Below are 20,636 nucleotides of genomic sequence, written 5' to 3'. Positions count from 1 at the left end.
TTGTAGTCCCAACTACACTCAACCACTACACATGGTATGACAAGACTACCATTACAGTCTCTATATTACTTTGCAGGTATCTATGGTATTTCTCCTTTCTTAGTACTCCTAATCACACTTAGCCACTCCACATGGCATAGGAAATACTTGTACAAGGTTACTCATTACTACCTCAGTCACTTCACATGATTTATCTCGGAAACACTTGGCTAGAGGGAGAGTATATGCTCATTGTTGGAGAAATGTCACAATTCCCTCTCAACAAGGGTGGACATTCTGCATCATGCCAAGATTTTCTCTGAAGTACCCAAACTACATTTTAGACATAGGCTTAGTGAAAATTTATATTGTCTGCTCATTTGTGGATATGTACTGAAGTTCCACTGCTCCTCTCTGTACTATGTCCTAGATGAAATGGTATTTGATCTATATATCCTATGACTTGTCATGAAATATTGGATTCTTTGAAAGCTTCACATAACTTTGATTATCACAATATATCAATGTTGGCTCTAACTCTAGATCAAATAACCTTACAAGAAATTTTTTGAAGCCACACTACTTCATGACTTGCATTATTTGATGCTATATATTTTTCCTTTTTTGCAGTGAGTGCCACTAACAATTTTTTTTTTAGACCATGAGATCATACCTAATCCCAAATTGAAGCAACATCTTGATCTGTTTTTTCTGTCTATTGCAATCCCTACCTTATCAGAGTTTGTATAACCTTACAACTTTACTTCAATGTCTGAGACATATATGAGCCCATATCCAATTGTACCATGCAGATACCTCAGTACATTTTTTTTTCTATCAAATGTGCATGTCTAGGCTCAACCATGTACTAACTCAATGTGTTCACCGCAAAGCATATATCTATCCTAGTATTAACTAGGTATATCAAGAATTCAATTAATTCTTTGTACATTATGCAATCAACCAAATCTAAAGAATAATAACTTAATACCTTCATATTCATAACCATAGTATTAGCCATCAGCTTGTAGTGCATCGTCCTGAATCTCCGCAAGATCTCAACTGTATACTTACCTTGTCCAAGGAATATCTCATATGGTTTCTTCCACACTTCTAAAACATCAATGTATGAGACATATATGAGCCCATATCCAATCGTAACATGTAGATACCTCAACACATTTTTTTTTGCTACCAAATGTGCATGTCTAGGCTCAACCATGTGCTGACTCAATGTGTTCACCGCAAAGCATATATCTATCCTAGTATTAACTAGGTATATGAAGAATTCAATTAATTCTTTGTACATTGTGCAATCAACCAAATCTAAAGAATAATAACTTAATACCTTCATATTCATAACCATAGTATTAGCCATCAACTTGCAGTGCATCATCCTAAATCTCCGCAAGATCTAAACTGTATACTTACCTTGTCTAAGGAATATCTCATATGGTTTCTTCCACAATTCTAAAGCCAAGAAATAGTGCATTAAACCCAAATCCTTTATCTCAAAATATTAAGTGAGCTCCCTCCTAATCCATGCTTCTCTACAAAAGTCCTTTAACTCATTTTAGGTGTATTCACATCCATTATCTGACCTCAAAACTTTAATTGTTCCTTCAGATATATTTTCTAGTAACACCTTTAATTCTTGAAACTTATTGAAAACATATTTTTCTTTCAAGAAATAGATACATGTTTTTATTGAGAAAACATCCAGAAAAGTGGCATAATATAAAAATTTACTTAGAGATGGTATAATTATTTATCTGCATGCATATGAATATATAATTTCCAACATCTCCTTGGGTCTATTGTCACTACTTGAAAAACTTCCCTTAGAATTCTTACCAACTGCACAAACTTTGCATGCTACATCTTCCTCCACCTGCATATCTGGTAGAGTTATGACCATTTTTCTCAAAAATTGTAAGGCTCTGTAGTTGAGGTACGTAAGTCTTTGGTGTTATAGCTCACTGGAGATAATAATATTGTGTACAAGATCTGATGCAACAAAACTGCATCTTTACATAATTCGCGGACCTGTGGGTTATGGGTCCACAACATTTGGTTAATTTATTTATCACATTTGAAATGAACATGATTTCTTTGACATTTATGACCAGAACCCAAATAAAATTAAAATCTAGTTTAAAACTTAATGCGTCCGAAATTTATGCTAACCAACACACCTATTCCAGAGCGATATCCGTCGGATCTCGTCCCTTAATAATGAATGGCTATGGTCGATCCGAAATTCAACTGGATTAAATCATAGTGTATAAAATATTGTGTCATAAAGTTGGATTAAACTGTGTGCATCTTCCGACGCAGTGACTGTCAAATCACTTCAACGGTCATGATTAATTTATCAATTAACTCGATTTTATAATGTTATTGGGTCCATTTCTTGTGTTAAAGTGTGTGCACATTCACCAATGAACACCATCGATCTTCTCCCAAATAGATCATCATTGATCCAGTCTATGATCAATGATGATTTGTCAGTTCATTCAATCTCTGTCTACTTTCAATCGATGATCAACAAATTAAAGCCTTTGTCCAGGCAATCCTCAAACGTAAGACTCCACTAAAGCTTTTAATTTCACACACAATTTCCTGTATTTAATAGAGGATTCAGCCTACAATTTAAGGAATCAACGAAACCAAATCACATAATAAAAGATCAGGCAAAAACAAGTTTTTAACACAAAACTCCTTTCATTCATAACAATTTTACATATATATATATATATATATATATATATATATATATATATATATATATATATATATATATATATATATATATATATATATAGATATATATATTTATTTAGAACACTCGTTCTCTGATCTATTCTCCCCACTACTTAGGTCTCTCTAACACTGTCCCTCACTCTCCTCGTAGACTTACATTTATAGATTAATTACATAATTATGGATTATACTAAATCCATGATTTTCTTTTCCATAATTCACTCAAGTAATTCCTATTGGAGGATCTCGTAATCCCTAAGATCTCTACGAGATCTACACATATCAATTATCCCTAATATTCTCACATAGTTGAGAATATTTCACAACTGAAAACCGCACACATAGATTTCTCACTCAATCTATACATGATTCCTAAAAATAATTAAAAACATCACCTCCTAAGTCAACCAAATGAACAATAATATTATGAGCAAGATACTCCTGCATCAAGATCTTGTACTGTGTGTCCCATTAATTTACACAATGCTCCCTCTCGAACACCAATCACATCAATTGAATCTATACTTGAACCCTTAGGCCTTAGAAGGACTTGGGCATCAATTAAGCTACTTTTAAGCCTATATCTTCTAGCGTAGAGATAGAGAAAATATTCTTCTTTAAATCTTGTATATGAATCATATCTTTTATTAAAATGAAGTTACTTGAATGAAGTTGGTAGGACGTTTCTCCTACTCCTTTTACTGAATTATTTGAATCATCTTCAAGTTCCACCTAAATGGATGAACTCATTTTTTTCAATTTTGTAAGATAATTTCAAAACCGAGTCATGTGCTTGGAAGCACCACTGTCTACTAGCCAAATATCACTTCCTTGAGTGATGGTTCCTGTGAGAGCTGAGACGAAGACATACTCTTCATAGTTTGTCTCCCTTGTATTTTTCTAATATGTAGACTCCTCCATATCTACTACATGTGCATGATGTTTTATTTTTCCTTTCCCTTGAGAATACTGGTATGCAAAGTGTCCCAACTTCTGACAATTGTAACACCTAATATTAGGTACCATTCTTGTGATCTAGAATTGATATTCTATTTTTCTATGGATTATTGTTTCTTATTTCTTTTCCTTTATTCACATGATTAACAAGAGCTTTAGTTTCTTCATCATTGGTCCTATATGACATGGATATCAGTCTTGATTCATCTTGAGAAAAAATTTTCCATACCTTATCAAATTAAGGTAATTTCCTTTTTGAACAAATTCCTTGAACAAATGCATCCAAAAAATAAGGAAACCCATTTAGAGTGTAGCCACAAACTCTGCATCATTCATTGAATCTCCAATAACTACTAGTTGATCCTTGATCTGAGAAATCCTCATGAAGTAGGTAGAAACTGAATTTGACTTGTTCATCATTACATTTCTAAGTTGATGCCTTAGATTTAGCTTCTTGCTTTCATATAATCATGATAAGGCATTCAAAATTCGTTTGGCATATTTTGACACATGAGGAATTAAGTAGTCTTTGATTGAATCTGACAAGATCCTCTCAGCCTTGATCACATTTTTCTTATGATTTTCCTTGACCTCTTCCTCTTCTAGTTATGGAAGGTGTTTCTTGATATAATCTAAGGACTCATTCTCTTTTAGGATGAGAAATATGCTATGCTTCGATGATATGAAATTGTCTGCTCCATCTAGCTTATCTTCTACTTTGAGATTGGACACCATCTTGTAAATGGAATATTAGATTAACGTATTTCTAGTTATGGATTAGTGTTTCTCATAACATGCACTTCACTATATGAAATCCTTTTGTTTTGTTTTATATGGTAGGAAATACCATGAGCCAATGGTTTACCAGAACCATGGACCTATAAACCACCAGTTAGAAAATTGGAAAGGCAAAAAGACTTTCTTATGTTGATAATTACTTGTGAGGTCTTTGTGTTCTTATCAACTTTATTATGTTCTTATTTTGTCTTTGTTTCGTCAAGCAATCATCAAAACAAAACACGAAGATCAATGACACCAGATGTAGGCACTTAGCTAGGGCTAAAACCCCTCTATAAGGGAAAACCTAATCAAACTCTTTCACTAGCAAAATCAAGTTAAGATAGAACAAGACCCTAGACCAAAGACCTTCCTCCTCCACCAAGTCAACCCTTTCTTCCAATATATGATCTCTCCCAAAGTCACCAAGTGTTAGCTTCTCAAATGCAACTTCAACCCAGAATTTTGACTTCCCAGCTTCATGATTGTATTTTTGACCCTTTCAACAACTTTGTAGATTCACACATGTGAGAGAAAGAGAGAAAATTTTTACTTCTTGTGCTTCACAAAGTCCTTTTATTGCTAGCCCTTTCCTCCTTGTTCCTTCAATTTCACAGTTTTTGTTATCCCGGAAATTGCAGATTGAACTTGTTGAGTGAGTGCTCCAAATGAGATCAAGTTGCTACCTTTATATAGTATATTTTTCCCCTCAATTAAGCTGATTTGGTGGAGGAGGCCTAAAATACCTAATTTACATTGAAATAAATTTGTTTCTTGATTGACAAAGTCCAAGAAGGGTCTATTACATCATGACATAGACAATGATACTTGAAATAAACCCTAGGATCCTACAATGGAGGCTTTGACCTATAAACCATTAACCAAAACATGAAATTCATGTTGTAATAAGTCAACTTCTTTAATAATAAAACTATTCTTTCTTTATTTTAACAAATACATTACATCATAACTGAAATACAATTATGAATACTGACAGTAGATACATTCTTCAACACCACCAAATAGGAAAAAAAATGAAATGATACATAAACTCTTTTTGATCTAGTAAAATAAATTTTATGGATTAGTAACATACTCTTTTTTATTTTTACGAAGTTGTTTTGGCAGATACCTGTTGGCATTATGATCCATATGTTGTACTTGATGGCAACCCACTCATCTCAGATAATAAATTATAATGTAGAGAAAAGTTTACACACTTATATGCAAATAAACGTTTATTTCATGTAGAGAAAAGTTCACGCACTTTTATGCAGAGAAAAGTTTATTTCATGTAGAGAAACGTTCACGCACTTTTATGCAGAGAAAAGTTTATTTCATGTAGAGAAACGTTCACGTACTTTTATGTAGAGAAAAGTTTATTTCATGTAGAGAAAAAGTTCACGCACTTTCATGCAAGGAAAAGCGCGTATATGTTGGAGAACTTACCTTTGGTCCATGGTAGTTAGTCCTTGGTATTTGAACCTATGGTTTTGGACCATGGTACCTCGTCAGAAGTGTTGATCTCACGCACTTTCATGCAAAGAAAAGCGTGTATATGTTGGAGAACTTACCTTTGGTCCATGGTAGTTAGTCCTTGGTATTTGAACCTATGGTTTTGGACCATGGTACCTCGTCATAAGTGTTGATCTCACGCACTTTCATGGTTGGTTCATGGTATTAGTCTGATAGTTTTTGATCTATGGTTTTGGCCCATGGTATTGCATCCAAAAGTGTTGATCTCACGCACATTCATGGTTGGTTCACGGTATTAGTCCAACAGTTTTTTTATCCTATGGTTTTGGACCGTGGTATTGAGAAAGGACTAAGGCTATAAAAGAGGAAGGAGATCATTTGACAAAGCATCACTGAATTATTGAATATCTGATAAAGTGCTAGATCTGGAATACTGTGATTGGGTTATGGTGCAGATCTGGATCTGAGCTAAAGAGGGATCTCACCAGTTGATGGAGAACAAGATCTAAGGATAGATCAGGATCAAATGGTTTGAAATGAACTATCTCTATATATTTGATTATGCTTATTCTAGATCTGTATATTGAAATTGATCTGAACTGGGTATAACTTAAGTTTGAGATCTGCAAGTCATGTTTGAATATTTATAGATATGTACGTGAGTTGGCTTTGGTGTAAGCACGTATATATGCAGGTTTGGTTCATTGTAGTAGCATATACAATTTGAGCTATGATATTTGAAGTCACGGGTGGTTCTGGTTGTTGATGGGTTCTAATGACAGCTTAAAGGTTTAGCTTCAGTATTGATGGATGAGAACTAATATTGGATCAGGATCATAATGAATCATATTTGTGTGGTCTGATGGACTAGATCTGGGTGCTAACACATATATTATCCTTGTATATGGATTGATCTGGTGTTTGGGTGATTCAAAAGATTGATTGATTATGTGCTTCAATGATATTAATGGATCCAGTATGAAAATTGGATGAAACATGGCCTTTCAGATTGTGTTGTGCTTCAGGAATATCTAGTCTGAAAATGCATGAAACATGGTACCTGGAGGAGAGAAGATTGTAGGCTGGTGCCTACATACTAGTATCTAAGCTAGTACAAGAATAAAGGGGGTTGTAGCTCGCGTACTGGTATAATACTGCACCAGTACTAATATTGTAAAAGGATTTTCTTATTAAGAAGAAGATTGAGATGACTTGCAGTAGGTGGTTTTCTCCCACATTGGGTTTCCACCTTATATCATGGTGTTCATGTGTGTGACTTATGTGTGATGATATGTTCTATTTTACTGCTCCAATTTACTATTAATATGGTTGATAATGTTCTAATGAACTCATTAAGGATCAACTAACTGAATCATAAGAAGTTGTGGAAGTAGCATATATGAATCTGAATATGGAAATGAAATTTTTTATTAATGTAATAATACTGATTCACCCCCCCCCCCCCCCCTCTCAGTATTATTTCCAACAATTGGTATCAGAGCAGGTTCTTTGGTGGAAGCTTGATCACTTGAAGGAGATTCGTGGAACAATGGGAAAGAAGCTTAAGAAGAAAGCTCATACGAAGAAGAAGACATCTTAGAAGAACTATGACAATGGAAGAATCGACTGGGGATTAGGTATAAGAAGCTCTTCAGATTCAGATTCAGATTCGGAATCATTTCAGAATGAGGATGAACTATCAGGTATGAATTTGCTATCCTCTGATGTTCCAACTATCTATCCATTTGGAAAAGATGGAAGTGATAACGAAATAACTGAATGTGCTCTTATGGGTGAGGAAGAAGGATATCAAATAGAAGTAGAATTTAACAAGCTGAAAAAAAAAATTAGTGAACAAGAAAGACTTCTGAACATAAAGAATGGTGCCCTCAAAGAAGCGGTTACTAGACAAAAGGCTCAACGAGAGTTATTCAAGGAGAAATATCAAAAGTTGCAGGTTGAAGCAACATCTCTAAGAAATGAAGTCAATGAAAAGAACACAACCATCAAGAAACTCAGAGATAGATCCAGTTACTATGAAAGTCTTGAAGCCATGATCCGCTCTCTAAAGGAAGATCTTGAAGAATCAAAGAAGCAGAATAAAGATCTAGTCCAAGATATTGAAAAACGGGGAAACGAAGTTATCAGCTTAAAATCTCAGCTGGAATGTGCCTTCATAATTCGTCAAATGCAACAGGATCTGAATGAAGAACAAGAAAAGGAGATTCTCAAGCTAAAACATCAGTTGGAAGAAGAAAGGAAAGTTGAAGAAGACATAAAGAAGCAATATCGAGAAAAAGAATAACAACTTCAGGTTGATGTAAATATCTTGAAAAGTAAATTAGAAGAAAATGATAAGCTCTTATGTTTTCAAGATAGTACTAAAGTCTTGGATGATATTCTTAATAGTCAAAGATCTCCTGCTATCAAAAATGGTCTTGGCTTTCATGAATCTATTGAAGGTGAATCTAGTTCACAAGGTGAGGCAAGGAACTCTAAAGAGAAATCTAAAATGATCAACAAGGAGATAAGAGAGATGAAAGGTCAATCCCATCATCAACCAAGGAAAGAAATTCTTCAAAGAAAATATTTTACTCCTCCTATGAATAATGTTGAATGTTATGTATGTCATAACCTTGGACATGTTGCAGCCAGATGTAGAAGAAGAAGGGTTCAAGATCATCAAACAAACAGGTCATCTCAGTTAAGGTACTTTAATGGATATTGCTTTGATTTCAATATGTTTGGTCACAAAGCTGCTGATTGCTACAAAAGGAATATGAAACATGTAAGGTATTATGCATGTAACAAGCTTGGACATATAGCAAAGGAATGCAGGAACAAAGCACGGACATCATACCAAAAGGAGAAAACATCATCACACTTGAAGATATGGAAGAAAAAGGAAGTTCAGTCAGAAAGTAGCGGCACAACACATTATACAGACATAACATAGGGAGCCGGAACTGTAAAACTTCAATCTCCTACGCAAGCTTGATAAAGGGAAGTTGCATATATATGCGAATTTGTTATTGCATAGTCGCGTATATGATTGTTTGAAGAAAGGCAGTAGGGACAGATTCAAGAAAAGGATCAGTTTTGCTCTAATTGATAATGGTTTCATTTTGCTAATGATGTGTGGATATGATGGTTAGAATTATTTTGGTTCTAACTTGATATTGCTGATGTCTTGATACTTCTTATTAATATGCATGATCATATCTGACAGATGGCATAGGTTTAGGCGGAGCATATGCTCTTAATGCATTGTCGGCATTATGGTTAATAATCCTTGGTGATGATGCTTATATGGATAAATGATTCATCTTGCTATGATATGGTTATGAGTTGTTCAGATGATTCTTGGGGTTACATAGTTGATATTTAGATCAGATTTGTGGTTGATTCACTAATGGTTCCTACATGGTGATCTTCATAAGGATAAGGAGCAGTACATAATTCACATCTTCTTCACTTGATGATGAGTCACTCATATGCTATTGTCTTCATAAGCATAAAGATCATATACTACAGTTATGATGCAGGATTCCTATTGTTCTTAGCACATATATGAATGAGGATTTTTGGCTGGATACATGGATGATTATTCAAAGTTACATTGTTGGAGACATGATGATGATGAGTTCTAACCTATATGATGATAGGTTGTTCCATACGTTGATTGATGCAGATATTCCCAATTGATGCAGATCTGGATGGCTATGGTGTTTCTCACATATGATAGAATGTGAATGATTCTGTATATACAGAATTCTATTCAAAAGGATGAGTTGATACGGACATACCTTGATGATTCATGCACTAAGACAAGTTGCTGGTCTAGTTGTTGTTGATAGATGCTATGGAGCAGATCATACAGTGTTGTTGCTGATGTTTATCATGATCTTATTTAGGTGTTTGGTCTTTGTTATAAATGTCATGTATATCATTCGATGTAAAGGTCATATCAAGACTCATGATGTAATAGTGTGTCTCTATTTGTTGTAGTCATTTGATGAGATCTCTTCAGGTCATGTAACGGCCTATGTTGGTTTCCCCACTATGCCTGGGATGAATGATGTTATTCTCTTATGTTATTATATGTAAACTTTTGGTATATCACCATTGTGATGGTAGATAGATGTATGTATGAGCCTTTGGTGATAGGAAGGTCATTTATGATGTATAGAGTCATGTTCTTCTTGTAGAAAACCTTTTTGCAGACCACTTCTTATATTCAGGGGGAGCATGAACAGCACACTTCAGTAGAGCAGAGACTTCAGCATGTACTCATAGGAAGCATGGACAGAGTGGTACACCTTGGAAAATACAAAGGGGGAGCTCTTTCAGAGATGTCAGCAGATACTTAGGGGGAGTATGGGCAGCAGAATGTTTCTCTAGGAAAGAGATTATCTTGGTTTACCCTTTGCCCTTGATGTCAAAGGGGGAGAGTGATTGGTTGTTGTTGCCATCAAGTCCAAAGGGGGATATTGTTGGCATTATGATACATATGTTGTACTTGATGGCAACCCACTCATCTCAGATAATAAATTATAATGTAGGGAAAAGTTCACGCACTTATATGCAAAGAAAAGTTTATTTCATGTAGAGAAAATTTCACGCACTTTTATGCAGAGAAAATTTTATTTCATGTAGAGAAAAGTTCACGCACTTTTATGCAGAGAAAAGTTTATTTCATGTAGAGAAAAGTTCATGCAATTTTATGCTGAGAAAAGTTTATTTCATGTAGAGAAAAAGTTCACACACTTTCATGCAAGGAAAAGCGCGTATATGTTGGAGAACTTACCTTTGGTCCATGGTAGTTAGTCCTTGGTATTTGAACCTATGGTTTTGCACCATGGTACCTCGTCAGAAGTGCTGATCTCACGCACTTTCATGCAAGGAAAAGCGTGCATATGTTGGAGAACTTACCTTTGGTCCATGGTAGTTAGTCCTTGGTATTTGAACCTATGAATTTGGACCATGGTACCTCGTCAGAAGTGTTGATCTCACGCACTTTCATGTTATTAGTCTGGTAGTTTTTGATCCTGTGGCTTTGGCCCGTGGTATTGCATCCAAAAGTGTTGATCTCACGCACTTTCATGGTTGGTTCATGGTATTAGTCCAACAGTTTTTTGATCCTATGGTTTTGGACCGTGGTATTGAGAAAGGACTAAGGCTATAAAAGAGGAAGGAGATCATTTGACAAAGCATCATCTGAATTATTGAATATCTGATAAAGTGCTAGATCTGGAATACTATGATTGGGTTATGGTGCAGATCTGGATCTGAGCTAAAGAGGGATCTCACCGGTTGATGGAGAACAAGATCTAAGGATAGATCGGGATCAAATGGTTTGAAATGAACTATCTCTATATATTTGATTATGCTTATTCTAGATCTGTATATTGAAAATGATCTGAACTGGGTATAACTTAAGTTTGAGATCACTGCAAGTCATGTTTGAATATTTATAGATCTGTACGTGAGTTGGCTTTGGTGTAAGCACGTATATATGCAGGTTTGGTTCATTGTAGTAGCGTATACAATTTGAGCTATGATATTTGAAGTCACAGGTGGTTCTGGTTGTTGATGGGTTCTGATGACAACTTAAAGGTTTAGCTTCAGTATTGATGGATGAGAACTAATATTGGATCAGGATCATAATGACTCATATTTGTGTGATCTGATGGACTAGATCTGGGTGCTAACACATATATTATCCTTGTATATGTATTGATCTGGTGTTTGGGTGATTCAGAAGATTGATTGATTATGTGCTTCAATGATATTAATGGGTCCAGTATGAAAATTGGATGAAACGTGGCCTTTCAGATTATGTGTTGTGCTTCAGGAATATCCAGTCTGAAAATGCATGAAACGTGGTACCTAGAGGAGAGAAGATTGTAGGCTGGCGCCTACGTACTAGTATATAAGCTAGTACAAGAGCAAAGGGGGTTGTAGCTCTCGTACTGGTATAAGACTGCGCCAGTACTAATATTGTAAACGGATTTTCTTATTAATAAGAAGATTGAGATGACTTGCAGCAGGTGGTTTTCTCCCACATTGGGTTTCCACCTTATATCATGGTGTTCATGTGTGTGACTTATGTGTGATGATCTGTTCTATTTTACTGCACCAATTTACTGTTAATATGGTTGATAATGTTCTAATGCACTCATTAAGGATCAACTAACTGAATCATAAGAATTTGTGGAAGTAGCATATATGAATCTGAATATGGAAATGAAAAGTTTTATTAATGTAATAATACTGATTCACCCCCCCCTCTCAGTATTATTTCCAACAATACCATGAGTTCTTTACTTGGATCTGATACCATGTTGAATTCTTTCTTATTTTTAGATCTTGGAAATTAATTCTTTATGTCTAATAATTACACACTCGAAGATTTCCTACCCTTAATTTATTTTTTATGATTGAGAAAACATTCTTAGATTGATATATGAGATATGATACATTCATTGATATCTTATTATAATTGAGGACTGTGTTATGTATACATAGTCGGGGTGCCTTTTCATCGATAGACATGTCTTTTCAATAAGACATGTTTTTTAATTATTATTTAATTATTGATTATTATATATTATATATAATATAATATAATATATAAATATATATTGTTGTAAATACTCTAATATATATTATACATTTTTCTCTGGAAAGGAATACCTTCCACTATATTTTCCCGGAAAGAAAAATCGTAATTTCCATTAACATAAAAAATTACATGTTGTAAATGCCATTGGAATATGTTGTAAAGTGACCATGGTTAGCTATGAACTATTGCAAAACTGGTATAAAAACCTACATAAAACCCTGACTGAGTATACTGTTAGATTTCATATACAGTATTATTTACATATCCAAAATTGATCCGTAAATATAAACACAAAAAAGTGATGGATCTAGGACCTGTATTCCCTCTGTATATCCTGGTCCATATAAGGTCTATGTAGTGCTGGTAGATCTGTGCAGGAGTATGCTCTCTGATCAGACATTCTACTCGAGGATGATGTGTTGCCTCTTTCGATAGCCTGTCTGTGGTTGCATTGTGTTCCCTGTAGATATGAGTACAAGAATATCCTAGATCCAGTAGACTTGTCAAGAAGTTCAAGACAAATGATGTCAAAGAAGGTAAGGTAGAACTCCATCGGCCATCCATCTGGCCCCAGAATTTTATCCTTTTTGAACCATTTCAGAGTGCTCTCTAGTTCCCCCAAAGTGGCAGGTTTATTGAGATCCTCCAACAAGTTAGGTTCTAAAAATTTGGGAAAGTTCCCTGCGATGCAGATGATATCTACAAGTGTAGATCCTGGAGGAACTTTGAACAACTTATTGAAATGTGCAATTCTCATCTGTGTCAGCTGAGGATGTATATTGGCTATCAGTCCCTCATCCGAGGGAATCTGCCAAATAGTGTTGTTGGCTTTTCTTCCATTGGAAAAATTATGGAATAATTTAGTGTTACCATCCCTAGCTTGTAACCAGATAGCCCTGCTTCTGAGTCTCCAAGTTTCTTCCCGGGCCAGTAGGATCTTAGATCTCCAGGCTTCCAACTCCACTAGGTGTAATTTTGCTTCAATACAATTGAAGCCTCTACCTTGTTCATCCGTTAATATGGCCAACTGATTTTCAATGTTAGTTAGGGTGTGTTCCTCCCTAGCTTTTTTATTTTTAGCACAATCAATGGATAACCGCTTGAGTTTGTTTAGGTTATTGCAGAAACCTACAGCCTTCCTCTGCTAATTTGAAGGAGGATGAGATTTCCAATTGATCCAAGTCCAGGTGTGAAGAAGGACCTTTCCAAGACCTTTTACTTTCATGATGTGTTAAAATTGCATTTTAAAATAACATTAACAAATACAGTTGCAGACTGTAAAGAAGAGGAACATAACAATCATCAACACATGAAAACAAAACTCATTCATAATGGAGTCTTCTAGGAGGGAGTACGTCTCCGGGCCCTGGTGTCAAGATGTTGTAGGCAGCTACATTATGTGTTTTCAATAAGGTGATGTACATAGAGATGATGTCTCGATCATACAAGGAAGAATGCCCTCACGCAGGAGTGGCTCTAAGAGATCTTCCACAACTAGAACTCTCAATCAAAAGACTCCTATCAGTATGACACAAAACACGCATGGTGCGCATCCCGCCAACATGGCACAAAAGGGATGTCAAAGCAAAACACATGCATGAAGACAACAAGAGTATCCCAACAACATACAACTAGGGATCTCAAAGCATAACATAAAGAGTTATGACATCAAGTACATCATATAAAAGATTTCGCATAACATGAAGCAAGGAATCATGACAACATGTAATAAAGAAGATCATGCATCAACATCAATCATGGATCTATACAACATAATGCAGAAAGAAGAATTACATGAACACATCATATACCTCACAACCAAGGGCCATCTGAAGAAGTGGATGTCTCACTGCTAAAGCTGCTCAGACCATTGCTCTCAAGACATCGATCTCATGAAGATGGTTGCTCGCACAAGAATGTGGACATCAGCACTGGCACTTAGAAACATGACGAGAAGAAGAAATGATAGAATAAGAAATCTGAAGCCACCATCAACTTTGTGGTGTCGAGTAGTGCTGAATCGACTATTCAAAATCCAAATTCTAAGAAGTTGAGAATTATGGGCTCAAGGAATATTTTAGATTCCCCCGAGATTCCTCAAAGATTCTGTTCCATGGATGGACTATAAATATGCAACTTAGATTACAAATCTGGTCTCGCCATTACGATCCCTGCAGAAAACCATGAAAAACAAGTATAAACTTGACTATATTCTAAAATGTCAAAATTTTACCTCCTTGGGAAAATTTCATGGCTCATGTTTCCACTCCCTGTTTTTGCTGAAATCATGGTTCCACATGCATTCTGGAACTGACTGTAAAATACAAAAAATTGATGAAGGAACGAACAACACCATTATGTTCGTGGCGATGAGAGGTGTAAAAACCATATAAAACTTGTCAAATTCTGACAAAGTGAGAATTTTGCCCTCCTGCAAAATTCATGGTTCCTGCATTAAAATATTAATTAATCTGCTGCCTTGAAATTTGTGCCTATTTTCGAACTTGAAATTTGTGCCTGCAATCTCTCTCCTCCTTGAACTACGTGCAAAGAGAAAAATGATTGTTTAAGTAGAATTCATCGGCGGATTTCCCAACGAATAGGTGGTTGGCGTGCTAGTTAATGTCGACATATGGTTAAAGAGAGGTGAGGGGATCAAATCTCACCTCTTCCATATATAAACCTTTTTAAAACCATAAATGTGTTGAAGTAGGGGTTGGGTCCGCTTTGGACAGCCCGCTCCTTAATCCCCGTGCTTAACACATATCGGCGCAACTACTGTAAATGCCTTAAGCATCAGAGTTTCCCTATATCAGCAATCGACATTATGGTTGGCACATATATCGGCAGATTAAATCGTAATCGGTGCTTAACAAGGGGCACTAGCACATATATCAGCCCAATTTCTCAAACTTCCCTGATATCCATATCAGCGATCGCTCTTATCGGCGGTTAGTGTAAGAGCATTATCCTAAGGTCTTCTCATAGATTTATTTCTCTAGAATTTAAGTGAAATAAGAGGCAATAATTTAATTTCTCACAAGACTTTTAAACAATGAAAATCTTACCATTTACATTCTAATCCTTATAACTTATAGTGAAAATTTCATTTTAATACATTTAGATGAGTAATCTATAGAGGAATACTATATCGGTGGCTGGTGGATATGCCTTTGAGTTGTTGCCCCTACTGAATGCTCCTCTTGACTAACCCAACTAGATTTACCTCCCAACCAACTAGGAAATAATCCCTAGCCCAAGAAACCTCCACAGGTTCCCTAGCCCTCCGAGCCCAAGTCCAACCAGATGTAGTGTGTGTGTCCAAGATGAATGATCCAGACCAAGATGAACAATATTTCCTTCCTCTCAACAACCCAAGAAACATCCACAGGTTCCTAAGGTATCCAAAAAATCACAAGAAATCGTAAAATCAAAATCAACCTCAAAATTATAAGCAAGACCCAACCTCCCCCCTTTTCTCTCTTCCGCCTTCCCTTTTTATACCCTCCCTCTCTTCTCCATCTCAACCACCTCTCATTAATGTCATTAACTTCTCATCCATCCTTACAATTGACTTCTCTTCTCCCAAGTAAAACTAGGATTACATTTGGAAATGTGACATGAATATAAAATTGGGAAATTAATGGGAGAGGACCAGGTCTTCTCCAAAGTAAATTTGGGAATGTGAGATGAATATATATTTTGATAATTAAATGGAGAGACTATGTCTTCTCCCAAGTAAATGTGAGGGTACATTGGGGAATGTGATATGTAATTAAATGGAGAGGACCATGTCTTCTCTCTAGTAAATATGAGGGTACATTCGAGAATGTGAAATGAATATATATATATATTGATAATGAGTTTGAGAGGACCATGTCTTCTCCAAAGTAAATGTGAGGGTACATTGGGGAATGTGAGATGTAATTAAATGGAGAGGACCATGTCTTCTCCCTAGTAAATGTGAGGGTACATTGGGGAATGTTGGGTCCCTATAATACTAGTGATTACCCCATTACTATTGTAGTTATACCCCTTATTAATATTGTTGTGCCCCTATTGCCCCCATATTGTTATTATTGTGCCCCATAGAATCCCTCTATTGTTATTTTTGTGGCTTTATATTATTATTGTTAGGTCGGCTGGATTATATTGTGACTCCTTAGACTCCTATATATAGAAAGGAGGTTTTGTAATTTGAATCATCAAAGAATTGTTGACTTGTGTAATACAAAGGAGGTTGACCCCTCGAAGAGGCTGAATTCTAAGGTGTTGATCTATCTTTTCTGTCTTTTCTTGAGCTGGTTTCATAACATTTGGTATCAGAGCTTTAGATTCTAGGGTTTCGCTGCTCCAAACAGGTCATCGTGGAATTTTCTCTATAACGTTTTTTCTGTGATGTTTCAAAAGTTGCAAAAAAAGACCCATTTGAGAAGAAATCACGCTGAACCTTGGGTCTAAATTTCAGAGATTTTCGCACTATATTTGCGGAGATATGATCTGAGTAAGTTGGTCTTTTTGCAAACTCCTCAATTACATTCCAAACAGGTGACTTGAGGAAAATCGTCATAACATTCGCTCTGAGGATCGGATTGAAATTTTGTAAGAAGGTACATAAAGAGGACGGACTGTAGTTTCTTGTATGCATTTTTCAGATCCAAAGGTCGAAATAGTGACTCATGGCATGCCATACAAATTCGCTCTACTGAACTAGTCTATAATCAAGTCACTGTGGGAGATTTCGCATAACTATTCCTTGGAGAATCCAATTTGGGTCAGAATTGTGGCATTGGAAAGAGGACACAAAGGGCTACTGCAGGTCACAAATTTAGAACTAGATGATTGGAAAGTACAGAGATACATCAGAGGCAATATCGAGCTCCTACAAAGTGAAAAAAAGGTGTGTAGATTTTCTTAAATTTTTGCTTAAGCTTGGTTTGAAAATTTATTTTGAAGAAATTCAAAGGGCATAATAGAGAATTATTATCAGTAATTGATGCCCCGAGGAAAGAAAATGCAAACACCTAGTAAGGAACCTGAAAGCTCTAGCATGACTCATGAAGAAGAAGAAGAAATGCTATATGATATATCAAAATTAAAAGAACAAGTGCAAAAAGTGTCGCTTGAACAAAAAGCAACAGAATCTAAGATGGATGGTTTAAGGAAAGATGTAGAAGCTAAGATGGATGGTTTAAAGAAAGGTGTAGAAGCTAATATGGATTGTTTAAAGAAAGGCGTAGAAGCTAAAATTGATGCCATGGATGATAAGATGGAAGAATTGAAGATAAATATGAATAAGTTGCTACAAGAAATGGTCACTAAGGGTGAAAGGGTACTAAAGGAAACTCATGATGAGAACAAAAGAAATGTTAATCATGATTCCATAGACTCTAATGTTGGATCGAAGACTCACCATATTCCAAAAATCGATATGAGGAAGTTTGATGGCAAGGATCCCGCCACATGGATATTACAGATGGAGCAATTCTTCGATCTCAATAATGTGCAAAACACACAAAAGGTACGTATGGCAACTTTATATTTGGAACCAAATCAGTTTGTATGGTATCAATGGCTTTGCTCTCGTAAACAATTTATCACTTGGGCAATTTTTACGGAAGAATTGATAGCACATTATGAGGATACAAAAAGCAACACTTTTTTTAGCCAATTGATAAGTCTCAAACAAAAGGGTTCAATAATGGAGCACATTGAGGAGTTCCAAAAATTGAACATAAGGGTAAAAGATATTCCAGAGGAGCATAGGATTGATGTGTTCATAGGGTCTTTAAAGGATAATATCCAACATGATGTTCGCCTTTGGGAACCTGATTCATTAGAGAAGGCATTCAGGTTAGCAAGAAAAATGGAAAGCAAAATTATGGCAACCAGGAAGCATACCACTCACAACTATAAAGACGGAAGTGTTGTTGCCCCTAGTCTTCCACAACCTATAAGGTTGACACCACAACAATTGGAAGAAAAAAGAGCAAAAGGGCTTTGTTACAGTTGTGATAGCAAATACACTAAAGGTCATAAGTGTGCTGAGAAGAAATTATTCTACATAGATTGTGAAGAGGAAGAAGAAAAGGAGCAAGAAAGGTCAAAAGAAGAGGATATACTCCAGGAACAAAGCCTAGATGAAGAACAAATAAATCCGACCATATCTTGTAATGCATTGGTGGGAATTACCACTCCTCAAACCATCAAGATAGAAGGACAAATCAAGAAGAAAAAGGTAATAGTGTTGATTGATTCAGGAAGCACCCACAATTTTATTCATTGTAAGGTAGCAAAAGAATTGAATTGCTTCCTATATCCAGCACCAGAGTGTCAAGTGATGATTGCAAATGGAGGAACAATAAATTGCTCTGGAAAGTGCCATAATATCAAGCTATCCATGGGAGAATATGTATTGACTAGCCCAATGCTTTCCATTCCAATGGGAGGTGCTGATGTTGTACTAGGAGTCCAATGGCTACAATCCTTGGGTACAATAGCTTTTAATTTTCAAGAACTTTTCATCAAATTTTCTACGGAAGGAAAGGAAGTTGAATTAAGGGGTATTGCAGGGAAACCAGGAAAGATAATCAGCTCTAATGGTATGACAAAGCTTCTAAAAAAGGAGCAAAGAGGTGTAATTGCACAATTATGTTCGCTAGATGTTTCCACATCGGAATCATCTATTTCTCCAGATCTCCAAAAAGTCCTGGACAATCATTCCAAGGTATTTGAGACTCCCAAAGGTCTCCCACCTATGCGTGATCATGATCATGCTATTCATCTGATTCCAGGAAGTGTTCCTCCAAACATCAGGCCGTACAGATATCCCTATGTCCAAAAGAGTGAAATTGAACGTATGGTTGCAGAAATGCTAGAGGCTGGTATAATTCAACCGAGTCAAAGTTCTTTCTCTGCTCCAGTAGTATTGGTGCACAAGAAGGATGGATCATGGCGCATGTGTCCGGATTATAGGGAGCTCAACAAGCTCACTATTAAAGATAAGTTCCCCATTCCTGTCATTGATGAATTACTGGATGAATTGCATGGATCAATTTACTTCACCAAGTTGGATCTTCGTTCAGGATATCATCAAATCAGAATGAAGACTGAAGACATTCCGAAAACAACATTTAGAACTCATGAGGGTCATTATGAATTTTTGGTCATGCCTTTTGGCCTTACCAATGCACCTTCAACATTTCAAGGTTTGATGAATTCAATTTTCAAACCATTCCTTAGAAAATTTGTGTTAGTATTTTTTGATGATATACTAATCTACAGCAAGTCTTGGAAGGATCATGTTGAACATGTTGACAGGGTGCTACAACTATTGGAGGAGAAACAATTATATGCAAAAAGATCCAAATGTTTCTTTGGAGTCCAGGAGGTGGAATATTTGGGTCATATTGTATCTCATGAAGGAGTTAAGGTAGACCCTAGCAAAATTAAAGCCATTAAGGAATGGAAAATCCCCACATCCATAAAGCATCTGCGAGGATTTCTCAGGTTGACAGGGTATTATCGCAAGTTTGTTAAGAATTATGGGAGAATAGCAGCACCTCTAACAACATTATTGAAGAAAGATGCATTTTCATGGACTCCGGAAGCAACAAAGGGCTTTGAACATCTTAAAGAGGCAATGTGCCAAGCACCGGTCTTAGCTACACCGGACTTCACAAAAACCTTTATTGTGGAATGTGATGCTTCAGGAAATGGAATTGGTGCTGTTCTAATGCAAGATGAAAGACCCATTGCTTTTGAAAGTCGTCCAATCAAGGGAAAGTTTTTAAGCAAAGCTATTTATGAGAAGGAAATGTTGGCAATACTCCATGCACTTAAGAAATGGCGACCCTACCTAATGGGAAGACACTTCAAGGTAAAAACGGATCATGATAGCCTTAAATACTTTTTAGAACAAAGATTATCCTCTGAAGAGCAACAAAAGTGGGTCACAAAGATGTTGGGTTATGACTTTGAAATCATCTACAAAAAAGGGAAGCAAAATGTGGTGGCAGATGCACTCTCAAGAAAGGATGAGGATGTGGAAGCATTGTTG

The sequence above is a fragment of the Pinus tabuliformis genome, chromosome 1_1 (genome assembly GCF_031772625.1).
Source record: "Pinus tabuliformis cultivar Carrire ecotype Pingquan chromosome 1_1, CPIR1, whole genome shotgun sequence".
NCBI classification, from domain to species: domain Eukaryota; kingdom Viridiplantae; phylum Streptophyta; class Pinopsida; order Pinales; family Pinaceae; genus Pinus; species Pinus tabuliformis.
Note: the sequence above shows the minus strand (reverse complement) of the source record.